Source organism: Cupressus sempervirens, chromosome 1 (assembly GCF_028749045.1).
Source record: "Cupressus sempervirens isolate cs-2001-9-10 chromosome 1, ASM2874904v1, whole genome shotgun sequence".
Lineage (NCBI taxonomy): Eukaryota > Viridiplantae > Streptophyta > Pinopsida > Cupressales > Cupressaceae > Cupressus > Cupressus sempervirens.
This window is the reverse complement of record NC_143118.1, coordinates 141,845,823-141,863,160: the sequence shown is the minus strand read 5'-3', so window position 1 is coordinate 141,863,160 and position 17,338 is coordinate 141,845,823. Positions and strand designations below refer to the sequence as shown.

At 31.5% G+C, this 17,338-nt stretch overlaps 1 pseudogene; it reads left to right on the top strand.

The window, feature by feature from the left end:
- Window positions 1–12,886: 12,886 nt before the first annotated feature.
- LOC149576583 (germin-like protein 5-1 pseudogene) lies at window positions 12,887–14,017 on the top strand (annotated as a pseudogene).
- The last annotated feature ends 3,321 nt before the right edge of the window (window positions 14,018–17,338 follow it).

The following is a 17,338-nucleotide window of genomic DNA, read 5'->3' as shown; positions in this document are numbered from 1 at the left end:
CATATCTACTTTGATTGATAAAGAGGATTTGAGAGATTTCTCATAAAAATGACACCTAGAGGAAAGATTTAGTTATGAAAAGGAAGCTACAATGGACATTGGATTAGTTAGGCTTTGAAAAACCAAAGTGATTATTTATGTCATTGATGTAAATCTTAATTGAGCAATAGAGTAAAAGACTAAGGAATGTCGAGTGATGCTAGTTCAACTGAGCCTTAATAAGTCCTAAGAAAACTCAGTGTTGGCCAAAAAATAGTATTGACCAAGAGATATTTGATGTTGAGCTCTACAACAACTAAGTGATTAAGTGATGATTGAGTGTTAAAACTTAGTTTTTGTCGAGTGACAGTATTTTGAATGCATAAGAAGAATTTTGGTTTCTAGTTGACTCAGTTGATTTCTAGGGATATGGAAACCATGTTAAAGATAAGATAAATGAGTTGGATCATTTAATTCAAGGAGAGGATTAGGTATTATATCTAAGATCAAATTCAATAGATGAGAAGTTTCTAGAAAAGAAGAAGATAGACAAATATAATGAACCTGATGAACTTGATTGTAAACCCTAAGATCTATGATGATCATGAAAATGGAAAAAGACTAGAATGACCTATTTAAGGAGGTATAGATTCAATAAGAAAGTGTGATCATGTATTAGAGCGAAGCAAAAGAAGTGCTTGCACAATTGCTGTTGAAGTTGATAAGTGAATCTGAGTAGATTGCCATCATTGCAGACTTAGTTGTTAAAGTTCTATATGAATCTTCTATAGATGTGTTGGCCCATATTTGATATTTTAAATGCAATACTTTGATATTTTGAGTAATTGATTATGTCAGGTTGTAACAATTTCCTACTAGTAATGATGATGCTTTAATTTCTCTTACTTAGTTAATGATACTACTTTTATGATGATGTCATATGATGTGTCTTAGAAAGATACTTTTTATGTCCTCATGATGATAAGATATTCATGTTATAATATTATGTTATTTATATTTAGGATTTACTATTATACTTACCCCATACTTGCATGTGTATGATGTATGTGTTTGATTTATATTTATGTTTTACGTATTTGATATGGTTGAGCAAGGGAGTCATAGTCACCTACTAGTTGGGATCTACATGATGTACCACTCCCTACCTTTGTCTATTTAGCTTAGATATATATGCAAATGTACATGCTTGTATTTTATGCAAATTTGTAGGTATTGGGCATTGATTTCACTAAATTGCTAGGATGAGTGTGCCCTATCACAATAGCTCAATGGTAAGAATGGAGAGATAATGTTTAGGTTCAATCCCAGCCATAGCCTAATTACTTGTCCTAAAAAGGCGGACATGTATCTAACTTTCCACCTTTTTTTAAACCCATGAGTTCATCTTTGTCCATGTTGTTTACTTTCGAGTTTTGGTAATGTTGCTTTTATGTTGATTTGACTATGTGATTTATTTGGTAAATGATTTAATTATAATATTTGGGTTAATCATATCATATTGAGAATTATTAAATATTATTTCATTTAAAAACAAAAATATTAGAATATGAAAATATTTAATTGATTAAAAACTAATTAAATATGTGCTTTAATTTAAAATACTTAATTTGGAAGTCTAATTTAGAAAATTGGTTAAAGAGAAATTAAAATATGACAATATTTAATTAATTAGAAATTAATTAAATATGTGTTTCTGTTTAAAAGGTTTAAATTAATCTTCTAATTTAAGAAGTTGCATTAAAAAAAATTAAAAGATTAAAAGATTAAAGATTTAACATTGTTTTATTATAATTATTTAATTAATAATAATTAAATGAGAGTTGCATTTAAATAATGATCTTTAAAACTATACTTTAAATAGTGCTTGCACTAATTAATAAAGTAGAGGAAAATAAAATAAAATAAAATTTTAATTGAAATGTTTTTCAAGTGTGCATGAAAAAAATTAAATAATAAAAGTAATTATTATTTAATAATGTTAGTGGCTTTTGAAATATTGGAGAAAAGATTCCCAAGTTAGGGTTATGGTTCTTTATAAGGGGGTTAGTAGTTCATTTGAGAGACACACAGGTTTTGTGGAGCAAAATTTGGAATTGGATCAAAAGAATTGTTGAAAATTTTGAACAAAGGGTTTGGATTTGCATGTGTTCACATATTGCCTCAGATTTTAGTTGTGGTTTTGAGGTAGGGTTTGAAAATTCATTGTAGAATTTTATTGAAAGATTTGGCTACTTTGTGTCTTCCTCAGTGCTTACATAATGCTTATTAATGTATTATATTAATTTTTGGATAAGGAACTATGTCATAGATTTTAAAAAGAAAAAAACTTATTAATGAAATTAAATTATACAACTAAAAACTATGTGTTTTCTTATATTCTATTTATAGTCTTGTGATGTTTATTTTCATGATAGTTTTCTTTGTGGGTTGTTTTGTTGGCCAAGTTAGGATGTGTACTAGATGCATTTTTGAGATTTATTTTATGATTATTTGATTAGATGTCATGATGTATTTTAAGGTTCAAATTGAGATTTATTTTTATAAGATTTCTTTTGATGAGCATTTATGAGAACTTGAGTTTTGAGAGCCAATGTTATTTTAGGGTTTCTTATTAAGGAACCAAATTCTATCAGTATGACTTCTGTGGTATAGGACAAAAATGTTTGTGAGTCTTGGGAAGGTAGTCTAGGTGCATGTCTACGGGAGTGGCTTACACTGGGGGTTGGGGCCCAAATTGGCTGCCGGGGTAACTTTTTGTAAGTTGTGTTACAAGTGATAACATAGTAATTTAAAATATTTAGAAAACATAAAAAGGATAAGTTAGATATTTTTTCTAGCCCACATCTTGAGCACTTGTATAGGCTAATGATGGGAATGGGATGATACCTAGTGAGAGGTATGATTGGTTTACCTCATCTTCATGAGAGGGTATTTTGGTTCCACATTTGTCATGTTGAGGGTCTGGGGTCTAGAGTGACTAGTCTAGGGTAACTCAATGATTGAGGATCTAGGATCTAATAAGAGACTAGTCTAGTGTAACTCAAGTAGTTTGACCATGTGATAGCACTCCCTAGTATGTAGCCTAATTCTCCTTCATGGTTTTTGAACTATATTTTCCTCTAGTAATGTACTTGTTGGATGTTACTTTTGATGGTGTATTTATTGTGAGTTGCTACTTATTGTTGGGTGTTCTTATTGTTGGTGGTTTACTTTTATTGATGATAGTTGTTAGCTATTGATTATTGTTCTTGGACTTCTTGGACATGTGGCTTTTGACTTAAGGTAGATATCTTTCATTGACTTTACCTTTATTTTGATACTATATTGTATTTGGTATTTGGATGTTGTCTCGGTTTGTAATATTGGTATTCGATTGAGTGTCCTTTCAATTTTAATGATCTCTTCTTCTTCAGTATTTTTTATTACCCTTAACCTAGATTTAGCTATTAGAATTCCTTTCCTAGGATTGTTTTATGATTGATCTCATTTTTGGATCATTCATTATCTTCCCCACACGGTGGGAGTAGAAGCCTAACTAGGTGACCATGCAGTTGGGAGGTAGTGTATTCTTATCATTTGGGTCCCCTATAGTTTGACAAATGTTGTATGTTTAAGGATGTGATTGTACCATTATCATTCTTATTCTTATATCAGAGACTTCTATTCACTTGATGTATGTATTTTATTATGTATCTTGTATTATGATGTACTTGTATCTATTCTCGCATACATTGTGACATGTGCAATGGATGTTATTCATTAGATATATTGTTTCAGATGTATTTATGATTTTTCTTATGAGATGACATGTATTTGTTATTTATTTATGATCATGAAGAATTTTACTAAAGACTTAAACTAATTAGATAAAACATTCTTAAATGTGACGCAACATGAAGGAACCTTTGAGGAATGGAAATTGTATCTGTAATTGTTTATGTGTACTTAATGTGTATATATATATTGCTTCCACATTCTTACTTTGATGTTGTTTAAACTTTTAAAAAATAGTTTATTAAACATTGAATCATGTTAGGTTATTTCTCTTGGGTTCTTGAGCGGGGCATTACAAGAAGGCTTAAGTTTGATGTGAAGAGGGATGACTGCTTGATGGGTTTCCAAGTGAGTTAAGAGACAGAGTTGATAAAGGAGGAACTTATTAATGAATCATCACATGAGTCAAACAATGGTTTAAACCTGCAAAAGTGAGTTGTAAATCATATAGATCAAAACCCTACCATTTTCTTTCTAATCATTGTACACAGCTTTTATTGAAATCCTTTTAATTAAAGGTTGACCTAATAGTCATTGAAGGACTTAACAATATATGTAAATCCTTTAGAAAGGTGACATTGTAAATGGAATTATTAAAGTCCTCTAACAAGGCCACTCCTAACAGAGTGATTAAATCCTCTATTCGGGTCACATTTAATAGTGTGATATTGTAACTTTTGACAGGGTTGGCTCCTAATAGAGCTCACTTAAAAAGAATGAAAAGTGGTGACATGATGTTGGTGGCTTTTCCCAAATTGGGTTTCTACGTAAAATCCTAGTGTCAAACTTGTGTTGAATGTTTCATGGTGTTTTGCATTTACATGTTTACATTCAGAAAAATTAGTTATAATAGGATGGTAAACTACTAATAATTTTGTTTATTAGTATTGAGTAGAGATCGAGCTACAATAAGATAAGTAGAACTATGAATTTTTAATGTTTGATTGTTGAAATGGTACTTATGGACCTTGAGTAACTAATTCACACCTCCCCCAAGTTATTATAGACATTCTAACATATATAAAATTGTTTTAAGACAAATAGATAAATAAACTAACAATTATTGTAACATTTGTAAAGCCTAATTAGACTTACAGGTTAATTTTCCCTACTTCATTAGGTGTAGTTATCCCCTAGATTTATCTATAGGGTTTTGGGGGAAGTTCACCCAATTCAAGGCAAAGGGTAGCACCCCTTATGGGTTCTTGGGGGAGATCCCCATGTACACTCTGTGTCATGGTATAGGGTGGGTTCAAGAAAAAATGCCCCACTAGGGTTTTTGGGGGAAGCATCCCCGAAATCTCAAATGACTTTATTATTGTAAAAGGCATCAAGAGCTATTTTTCTATTGGATTACTTATTCTTGCCCCAATTTTTCAATTGAATTTTTTTTTTTAAAAATGGTTTAGGGTTAGGGATTTCATAATGTATGATTATTTAGTAGCTTCTTGTGGCAGTATTGAGCTACAAGAGACTGGAGGTTGTAATCAAATTATAACCATTGGACAATAAAAATATTGGAATTTTTGTTGGTGGATGTAGTCTAGGGAATGTGTGAACCATGTTAAATCTTTGTGTCTTGTGTTCTCTTCTATGTGCATTATTTATTTCTGATATTGGTTATATTTTACATGTAACTATTATTTTTGTCTCTCCAATCCTTACAAAAACCTTTTAAATAAGATTGAGGTCATTGTAGAAATAGTAAATAATAGACTACCAAACAAGGGCCTATTAGAGAATAGTTTTTATGTCATGAGATAATAAAATGAGGAAAGGTTGGTTTCATTTTTAAACTCCCCCACAATTTGGAAAAAGAGGGAATATCATCAAACTAGATAGAGAGAAATATAGATGAGCCCTAACAGAACATGGCTAGTGAAACCCCAAATTTAATGGGGCCTCTAGAGGGAACCCTAGTACTCCTATAATAGGTGATGTAGTTCATCATGTGCCAAAATTAAAAAAACTAATAGGGGTTGTTCCAACAACAATACAAAAATATATTTACTTATGGGAGGGTTATTCATTTGCAAAGATCTAGTGATCAAAAAACATAAAATTAAGGGAGACTCCCAAACCATCATTAATGTGTTAAGGGCTAAGAATATTCTAGCTTAGAATTTAAACTCTAGATTAGGATAATCTCTAGGATTGTTGAAATATTTCAAAAAAAAATTAAGACCTGATACAAGAGGATCCTTGGGTCATTAGTAATCTTGCTTCATCCAAAAAATATTTGCATTTAGTTTTGTTCCTATTAATTATTTTTCATACTTGTTTTTGTAATCCTTCCAGTTGGCTCTTTACATTATGCGAGCTTTGTGGTGCGATCTAGACTTCATGATAAACCTACAGTTTAGAGTTTGGGTTTTGGATACTTATTTAGGTTGTAGATTTATCCAAGTTTTTAAATTTTGTGAAGCCTTCTAGTGGCTTGCAAATCTTTTCAGTGCATGGATAGATGATCTTATCCTCATGGCCAACCTCCTTGCAAATCTCACTTCATTCCATATTGATTTGGAGGTGTTCTTTTATGCTTTAGGTCCTATCGTATTTTTTGTAATATGTTTTCTTTATCTTTAGATAATGTGATCTCCTTGGAAGACTTGTGGCTTGCAACCTATATATATATATATATATAGTATCTTTGGTTCCTTGGTTAATTAGGAAGTTCTTCAATAGGAAGTCTCTTAGATGTTAGCATCTATTATGAATCACAGGTTGGGTAGTTTTTTAAATTATGTGTCTAGTGGAAAAATTGTGTGAAGTGTTTCATATATCACAATGCATAACCTCACATTATAACCCAAAACACCAACTATGAACATTTTTAGGCTATTTTAGAGCCTCTAAATAATTCAAAATTAAATTCATAAAATTTCTTCATCAAGACCATCCAAATATTTTAGGAAATTTTAGAGAAGATTGTAAGGCTAAGATACATATTACTAACAATATCCCACTTTTTGAATACCTTGCAAGTGAAAACTTGAGTATCCAAAACATAAATTAAATGCTAGGGGTGGTGAATTTGATAGACTCTAAGCACCACTGGAACTTATTTGTTCTCATAAGTTCCTTAGTTAACAAGTCTACAACATTCATCAAAATCTCTAGGTTAACTAGCTTCACCCTACCATCCTCAACTAAATCTTTATCAAAATAATACTAAACATCAATGTGTTTGGTCCTATGGTAAAATATCAAGTTATTAGCTTGGAAGATCACACTCAATCTATTTTAATAGATTTTTAATATCCCTTGTTTTATTCCAAAACATAACTATTTTATCTTCATTCAAATGACTTGTGTACAGGAAAAAGTAGCTTCCCTATACTCAACTCTAGTAGTGGACAAAGAAATAATAACTTGTTTATTACTTAAATCCATCTAATTGTACTACCAAATAAGTTTTAGATAAATAAGCACTGGTAGATATTATTCTATCAATATCACCTACCCAATATGAATCTAGATAATTGCAAATATTAAGGAAAATATCATCTCCTGTTATATTACAATGAAAACACATAGAAAAACGTAGGGTACCCTTAAAATATCAAAAGACTATTCTAATTGTACCTTAATGAACTTTACTAATGTTAGACATATATATGGAAAGAACTCCAACCACTTGGGAAATTTTATGTTTACTACACAACATTGAATATATCAAGTTTCTAACTTTACTATGGTGTGATATTCCACTCATGTCTTTTATCTCTGATGGGGGTATAGGAAAATCTAAAATAGTTAGCTTCATTCCAACTAAAAAAGGAACACATCATGGTCTACAATTTTCATTTTGAACCTCTATAAAAACAAGTTCACATACTTAGTCTAGTCTATCCATAGCTTTCTATTTACTCTATCTCTTCTAATTTCCATCCCAAGAATGTGTTAGGATTATTTTGATAGAAAATAGTTAAAGGAATAAAGAGCACATAAATGAAATAGAAGGCACAAAGATTTATTGAGGCTCACCCAATTCTTGGGCTACATCCACAAAACAAAGAGTCAAATGTATTATTATCTAGTAACTTCAACCTATTAAAATATTCAATCTCCCCTTATAGCTCAATACCAATACAAGAAGATATATATTCACCTTTAGAATATCCTAACCCTAAGCCAATATTACATGACTTATGTCATCTTAAGAAATAAACCCTAAAGATGCTTGACAAGTCAACCTTTGATAATGGTTGACAAGTTAGGGTATGTGTAGGATCATGGTGTGCCAAAAAGTGGTGATCTAAAAAATCTATAGTTCTGAAATATCTCAAACCATTTCAAAATCTATTCCAACTTTTTTCCCACCCATCCTGATACTAAATGAAAACAATTAATAGCTTTATATGGTCTACTATATCTTTTAATACCAAACCTATATGGTCAACTTTAAAAACATCCTTAAAATGTGCTTTTGGCCTATTTTTATGTGATTTTTACTTCAACCATGTCGCGAACAACCTTTTTTTCACCAAACTTTGATGAAATGAAAAGGGTTTCTTAAGAATGTTCTTATATTTTCATAAATGTAAGGTTTGTCAAATTATGAGTTTAGTAAGTAATTATTACTTATTTTCTAATGGAGTAACATATAAAATGTTGACTGACACACTACTTGAAAAACAACTGTAACTTTCAAATGGTACAACATTTTTAAAATCCAAAAGATGCATCACATTCTATGTTTCTTCTACTATAAGGAAAAAAATGAAAAATTAAATTTTGCAAAGTTTTGAATTAGTTAAGGTGGTCAGACACGAGAGTTTTTTAATTCCAAAAATACTAAAGTCAAAAATTAATTAATTATTATTTATTTTGAATAAAAATACCCAAAAATATGTGTCACATCTAGGCATGAGTCGACTACTTATATCTAGAATATTATTAGAAAATATTATCATTTGATTTTGATTAAAGTGGTTAGACATACGTCTACTTCTTATTTTTGTTTTGAAATTTTTGCAATATTGCATTAAAATTCAAAATTTTGACCAATCAATTTTTATTTTTTTTGAGATAAGTCCTAGTAGTTTAGAAACTAGATTCAATTTTTTAGAGATTCTTTTCTCTCAACTTTTTGATATAAAGTTAATAACAAGTAAAAAATTGCACATCAAGTTGACATAACCCTAATTTTCTAATTTTTTATTACCACTTAAGAGCATAGTTTTGTTGACCATGATCCTGCACATACCTTTCAACTAAAAAATTTCTTGATGACTAAACTAAAAAATGAGGTGATACCTCAAACCCCATAACTTATGAAAAGTGTGTACATTACTTTCCTGATTAGTCACCACAAATCAACTAAATGTATAAATCCAACCAAGATCATTTCTTTCTAATTTAGCAACAAGTTGAATCTTCAATTCTATGATCATGCATTTCCTTTTACCCACAAACAAAATATCAACATATAATGCAATGTTGAGGGAATAACCACCATCAAATTTATAATTTAAACATAATCACCTAATTTAGAATTCTTAAATTTAAAACTCAACACATACATGTATCAAATTTCCTAGTTGCACATCCTAGGGCTCTTCTTGAGGCCATACAAATATTTCTATAATTTAAAACCCAAATTACAATCACCTTTTACCATGTAGTGTTCTATTTGTATCATGTAAGTATCCTCCTCCAAATCACCATTAAGAAAAGAAATTTTCACATCCATTTGCAAAACTCTAAAAGTTATAAGAAAAAACAACAAAAACAAAAAAATGGATGTCATTATTAAAATAGGAGATAATATCTCACCATAATTAATACCCTAAACCTAAGAGTTATATCTCACAACCAACCTTTCTTAATATGTCTTAATTCTTCATCTTAAAAATGATTTTTCTTGAACACTCGTTTGTAACGTATAGTTTCTGTTCCTTTAGGTAGTAGTACAAGATCCCACATATTGTTCTCTTTTAAAGCTTCCATTTCTTTATCCACGACAATTTTTTATGATCTTGCATCATTCATACCTAATTTCTTATATAGATCTAGGTTCAATCACCCTATTATTCAAACAAAATATACATCTCTAATAACCAAGATGATAACTTCAAATTTTATGTTAGTCTCTTGTAGACCTTTGAACAAGTTGATTTGGAGGTTCTTCTTCCTCTTCTAAAGATTTTGACCTTGGCAAGTTATTTCCAAAAACTACCTTATAAAGATGAAATGATTTGAACACTTACATATATTATCAAACTATGAGATGGGTAAAACCACATCCATTGGGGAACCAAAGTTCTTATCCTAATGATAGAACTGCAAAAAAAAACTTTAAGAAATTCTTTCTCAAAGGTAGCATTATGTAGATATATCAAACTATCAACATGAATTGTTGAATTGAAACCTTTTGAGGCCATAAAAAGGACTCATGATAAATCCATGATAAATGCTCCAGATACAAAGATCCTCATGTCAATTGCATAGTGTGATATTAGGATGACAAAGATTTAAAAAAAGACACAAACCATACTGGAGCCTTTATGTAAAATTTTGTACCATCTAGAAATTTGTTTTTCTATCCAATATACGAACCAAAATCTATGCTAATATCTTCAATTAAGAGCCGAAGTATATTTAGGGTATCTTTTTGGTAACCAAAATCATTTGAAACATGATCTAGCCTTGAATCCATTATATCATACTAAAATTCTAAACCTTGATAAATAACATAATAGAAGGTGATCTTTTGCATAAGTTTTGTTAAAGAATTCAATGTATGTACCCACTTTAACTTGTAATAAGACTTGCTTTTAATTTCTTTGTCTTTCAAGTTACCTCCTCAATACACACTCTCACACATGAGTGTACGCACGCGCGTGCACACACACACACAGGATATTACAAGACATGTCTCCATAAAGACGTGCATCTTTAATTCTTATTATTTATCAATAATATTTTCTTATTACCATGAATAACTATATGATAATAACTTTTATATATATATATATATATATATATATATATATATATATATATATATATATGTATGTATACAATGATTTTTATCCGATTGAAACTACACTAACATTAACAAGTTTAAGTGGTATAAATACATTTTCACCATTCTGAACATCACCTAGATGCAATTAATACCAAATATTATTTTCCATTATCATGAGAGATGAGCTTTTGTAACATCAAGATACAATGAGTGTTGAGTGTACCATCCATCCTCAGGAGAGATGGGATCTTGCACGAACCATTGATAATGAAACATAAATTAATTTGAAAACTACATCACTAAATATGATAGCAGTTGATATCAATGTGATACATATTGTAATGAATATGAGGTATTAGAAAAGGGGTGATTTTTCATGAGTTTAGCTACAAATATGATATAGTGGTCATGGGAGATATTGAAATATAAATAGCATGGGTGCAATCTGCATACATGTTTAGATGTAGATATTTGCACAACAATCAAGGTCCTATTTATCATCACGTGTGTTATTGTGTTCCATATTGACAGTCAATAACAATTAAATTAAAATATATGCACTACCCATCTTGTTAATCACAACATTCAATAACTTTCTAAACCTATTATATGTAGTTGTCTACCCATTGCATTTCATTGTACTATTGTTTTGTTTCTTTATGGAGAATTATATATCATCTACAAGTTTACTTTGATATATAAAATGTGAACAAAAGCATACATACTAATATATCTTTGATTGAGAAAAAAAGTGTGAAGGATGTCGAATGTACCAAAATCATTTGAAATGAGTTGTAGCCTCGTCCCTTTTATCATTCTTCTAAGATTTCAAAACTTGATAAATAACGTAACCAAAAAGTATCTTCTACATAAGTTTAAGAAAGATAAATATGTGTTTTACTTTTGGGAGCATCGTCCAAATACAATTAATGCTAAATGTATCATCCATTTGCATAAGAGATGGGATCTTATGAACCACTACTCATGAAACATGGATCAATGAATTTGAATGAGATACAATGAATACTAGATGCACCATCTATCCTCATAAAGGATGAGCTCTTGGGAACCGTTATTCACCAAACATGGATTAATGAATTTGACTAGAAATTATATAATTAAATTACAATAACATTATTATGAATAAATATTCTAATTAATATGAAATATTAGAAAAGGGATGGTTTTGCATGACTTGGCCTAGAAATATAGCTCTATCTATTCTTCTCACAATATAACATAACTGCAAAAAAGTAAATTGATATAAAACAATGTATTTCTATTTTTTTAACATTTTTACAATAGTGTTGACACATATCATAAATTACACAAAAACGTATTATATTAAAGAGATCAAATTTTCACAATCTATTGTATTACATTGATTTGTTTATGGATTCGATTCCGTTAAGTTTTTACCATTGATGTTATGAATCACACTACGTGATCCACCATGAAAATGAAAGAGAGCAAGTGATTTGAAACATTGATAGTAACAATCAAATTGAAAAACAAAAGTTTGATTCTTTACACTTATATACAAGCATATTAGTTTTTGTGGAGAATAACCACGGCTCACAAAAATGATGTTGGGTGGTGGAAGATATTTGAAATGTGAATAGCATGGGCGTCCCTCTTTGCAGGAGTTCAGTTCGGGATATTTGGACGGTGGGTAGATTGAGCATCTCGTGTGTTCTTCTTTCCTTACGGTGGACAACAATAAAAAGCCCCAAAAATGGACTCCCCACCGCCCAAGTCGCTACGTTGGGAAACTCTTTACACCTGCAAAATGTCGACACCTAACAACCACATTTCATTAACCATAATGTAACAATCACAAAAAAATCAGTCACTCCCATTCCCTCTCTCATCCTTTTTTATAAATGCATAAGTGGTTATTTCTATTCAATGTGGGATTATAACGGTTGAAACTCAACTCTCCACCACTCGACAGATATGTCGATCCAAATTAAGATAGACATCAATATGTAACCGCATTATCTACCGGGCTTTGATTTGGTGAGCCGATCGTTTAATTAGGCAAGACTATAATAAGATTCAGCCCAGTTGGGCACAACTGTGATGACAATAAATAGGCAGACCAGTTCGAAAGAAGGGCAAACCATTCTCATAGTTTCATAACGATAAGTTGATAGGTGCTTGATAATTTTTTTAAAAAATTCTATGGCATTCCTGAGAATATTGTCTTGTGTTCTCCTGATTCTCCTTCCAGTAGTAACTTCAGATCCAGATGCATTGCAGGATTACTGCATTGCCGACGTGGCAGCTTCCTCCACTAGAGTGAATGGGCTTCCATGTCTGAACCCCACAGAAGTTCATGTGGAGCATTTCAAGACTCCGATTTTAGGGATAACGGGGAACACAACAGGCTCAGGCCTAAGTGCAGCTCTCATTACTCCACAGTCTTTGCCAGCGATTAACACCCTTGGATTGACTATGATCCGCTTTGACATAGCCACGGCAGGACTCATTCCTCCTCACCTTCACCAGAGAGCCACTGAAATGGTGTTTGTGCAGAAGGGGATTTTGGATGTTGGTTTTGTTGATTCCAACAACAAACTCTTCTCTACAAAGCTCGAAAAGGGGGATACTTTCCTCTTCCCCAAGGCCACCATTCACTACCTCCAAAACATTGGGAAGACACCTGTTGTTCTCATTGGTTCCTTCAATAGTCAGAACCCTGGTACTTCACTTCTCTCTTTGGGCCTCTTTGCTTCCACTCCATCCATTCCCGACTCAATCCTGTCCAAGGCATTCCAGATTGATGAAACTGAGGTGGGGCAGATCAAGAAAAAGTTTGGCGGTTGATAGGTTTGGGGGCGGCTCTGCTTAAACATTGCACACAAAGGCTTGATTTCTAGAATAAAAGTGTTACATAGTTAAATTGACTTGCTCTTTCTAAACTTAATTTTGACCTCAGTATGTGATGTTTAAGGATAGCCGACTTGATTATTTTATTTTATTTTATTTTCATTTTAGATGTCAGTGTTTTAGCAGTTTCTGTCAATTCAGTTCTTGTTAGTTAGCCAAAAGCTGCATCTCTTGAGATTTCTCATTAGCAACTTAAATAAGATCCTGAAGATGATTGATTGTTCTCAGTGTGTTACGCATGGAGAGATGCATATTATATGTACTGATTCTGGGTGTGCTGAGCTGGATTGTGAACATCACAGTGAAGCAATAATAATATGCACCTATTGCGTTGAATCAATGAATGAATGGAGTTTCAATGGCATTTACGGAGATCAATCGGTGCAAGGAATTAATAGCTGCAGCATTTATCTATTTTCTGTATCTCTGTTTAGAAGTTTGATATTATGTGAAGTCTTGCTTCTTCAAATTATCAATACTTCAGTATAAGTGAGTTCAATGATTAAAATGTATGTGAAAACAAAACATTGTAAGCATGTTATAAATGGATATATCTTAAAATTAAGATTCCACTTTTACTTGTTTTTATTAGAGTACAACAGATTTTAAAGGGGCTAAAAATTCTATAGAATAGAGTGCAACAGATCTGAACCAATCTAATATATTAGCAGTCAAAGAACCAGAATACACAAATAACTAAACTACGTGAATCCTGACTGCTGCAATTTTTTTAATAGAAGTTAATTAGATTGTATTGAAATATATACAATATGATGAGAATTCAAAATGGTTTAAACTCTTATATTAGCAGGAAAAAAATCTATCATGAATTAAAAAGTGATATGTTAAAACGAAAAGCAATAACAATGTTTTTTTGTTTATTGACTTCAGTTCATTATTGTTTAGTGTAAGTACGTGCACCTAAGTCCTATACAAAAGATTAAGACGGGGTTCAATTCAACAGATTTTGCTGGAACCAGTAACCTAATAATAGAACCTTAAATCTAGTTCATTGTATTAGCCATTGCTATGGATTTTTAAAATATTAGGAAATACTTTTGTCAAATAGACTTTTGAGTGTATAGGTTCGATATGGGTTTCCACAATGACAACTCATTGATTCAATCATTTAAACTAAACACCTTAGACTATAATTATGAATTTATTATAAAAATATAATCTATTATAGTATTTAATTGTCATATTTATTTAGATGAGTTATGTAATAATTTTTCTAATTATTTATTGGGTATGTACATCAAGATGGTGTGCACATATGCATTCAATATAGAAAAAAAAGTAAATGTGAGTATGTTACAAAAAAATAAATTAAAAAATGCACTCATATCATGGCTTGGGAGTACCAATCCAAAGTGGAAGCATATTTTGTGGCTTCCACAACATGCATGTGTTATTACATAACAAACACTATTGCATTATTTTCCTTTTATAAAAGTGACATAAAAAATGGGTGTTTACTTGAGGTACAAATTCATAGCAAACTAGAATCCAATTAAGAGCATTTTAATCACAACTATCATAATTGAGAAGAAGAAGATATCCATCTTCCATAATCTACCTCTATAAATAAATAAATAACAAATTAACTGCCAACTAGAGTTATATAACCAGTCCTAAGCAATTCTTAAACTATTAAATAATTCTTAAACACAATAATCAAACCATATCACATAGGGAAATACCAAAAATATTTAAATAGAGTATCAAAGTTACTTTAAAAATTACTAGTCCTACCCCTAGGCATACTAGAACTTAAAACCAAAACACTAGTCATGAAAAACATCATCGGTCCCTTCCCAACCTCTTGGATAAGAGGATGTTGGCCCATTCATCATTAAGGAATTTGAACCAGTCTTGATTGTTAGCATCATCAAGGGTATGTGCAAGATCATGATCTGCCAGAAAGAGGTGATGTGAAAAATGTCGAGTTTTAAAACATCTAAAAGCATTTCAAAATCTGCTCTAATCTTTTCCCACCCATCCTGATACCAAGGCAAAAAGGTTGGACCAAACCTTATCGAGTATCTGATCCATTATCGGGTAACCGATATCATATTGAGTACTTGAAACCTACAACTAGCAATTTTTTTTTTTTAAATGACAACAAATTAGGCATTTGCATTCGTAGTGTTTTTTTTTGCCTCTATTTCGAGTAATGGGTCTAGGAACGGTTTTACGATATAGGTAACAAATTTTTTTTAGATTTTTTTATGAATTTGAATGAATTTTATTTTAAAATAGAAATTATTAAAAATAAGGTTTTTAAATAGAAATTGTTAAAAATTAGGTTTTTTAATAGAAATATTGTTTTGCAATTTAATAGGTATGGCTGACCCAAATGATGACACTGAGCCATGAAATAATGTTCCTCAAAACCCTCCACCAAATGATCTAGCACACCCTCAAAACTGTCCACCAAACAATCCCTTACCCCCTCAAAACCCTCCTTGAATTGAAGATTTGATACAATATAATCTCACCAAACTAAGGAGTTTGTAAACCACATATAACACTATACTTGCATTGGCTCCCATGTTATCCATGTTAAACACCATAGGGGATAATATTCAAACACTTACCAATGAAAAAAAATGCTTCTCTTCGTTGGCGTGAGAAAATGCCTGCCATGTTTGATGATGGATTGGACTATGATGAGGTTGTGGTCCTAAACATAACTAAAGATAATATAGTTAACCTTTTTGTGGACCCAAAAATTGGTAAAATAGTAGATCGCAAAAAGCCCAAATTATCAATTAAATGGTGCACAAATGAGGCTATGCGTGTAAACTTTTGGGATCATCGGTGGATGGTTTTAACAAACCTCCACATAGAAATTTAGAGGGGTCATTCTATTTCATTAGAAAAAATATATGCCGAATTTTTTTCGGCCTCAAGGTGAACTACTAGAGCATGAGGTCCAACATGGGTGTATGAGGAGGAGCTCCTCACGATAGACCCTTTGCCCAGCAAAAGAAAGCTAGAACTTTTTTCCCCCTACTGATGTCTCCCCCTTCCTCCAGTACAACATCATGATATCATTGCAGAAGCTAGCTCTCAAACTATTAGAGCCATCCATAGATTGAGTAGCCTATTGATATCCTAGGCTAGGTCAATGTTGATGATGCTAGCACAAGTTCATCATTGGCGAGCTCATCACATGTTTTTGTGCCCCATACTTGCATAACATGCAAGAATATTCAAGTTTGGGTCACATAGGTGATCTTTCTAAGCATCACTTTGTATTTGAGGAGAATGATACACTAGACATGTGTACAAAGATTACACACCCTGATGTTAGAGAGGAAGGGCATGCAGAGGCATGGGATCCTTTTGTGTCAATACATGTATACATTTTTTTGTTACAGTATATGTGATTTAAGGTTAATCTTTATAATAGAATAATTTTAAGCCATATTGACTTATACATGTATGTGATATTCACTCATGTTTAGTTGATGACCAAGGAGGAACTTAGACAAGTTGATGATGTGACACTCTTGGCTATTTCATTTAGCCTTGAGACTTCTACGGTACATTATGTTGTATTCTTATTATTTTTCTATTTGATATTGGAACATATATCGTTTCTAATATTTCTTTTCTCTTGAAAGTATCACATGTCAGTGGGGGGTAGAGAGCAAGGAGTGAGGAACAACCCATTGACAAGGGAAAGGTAAT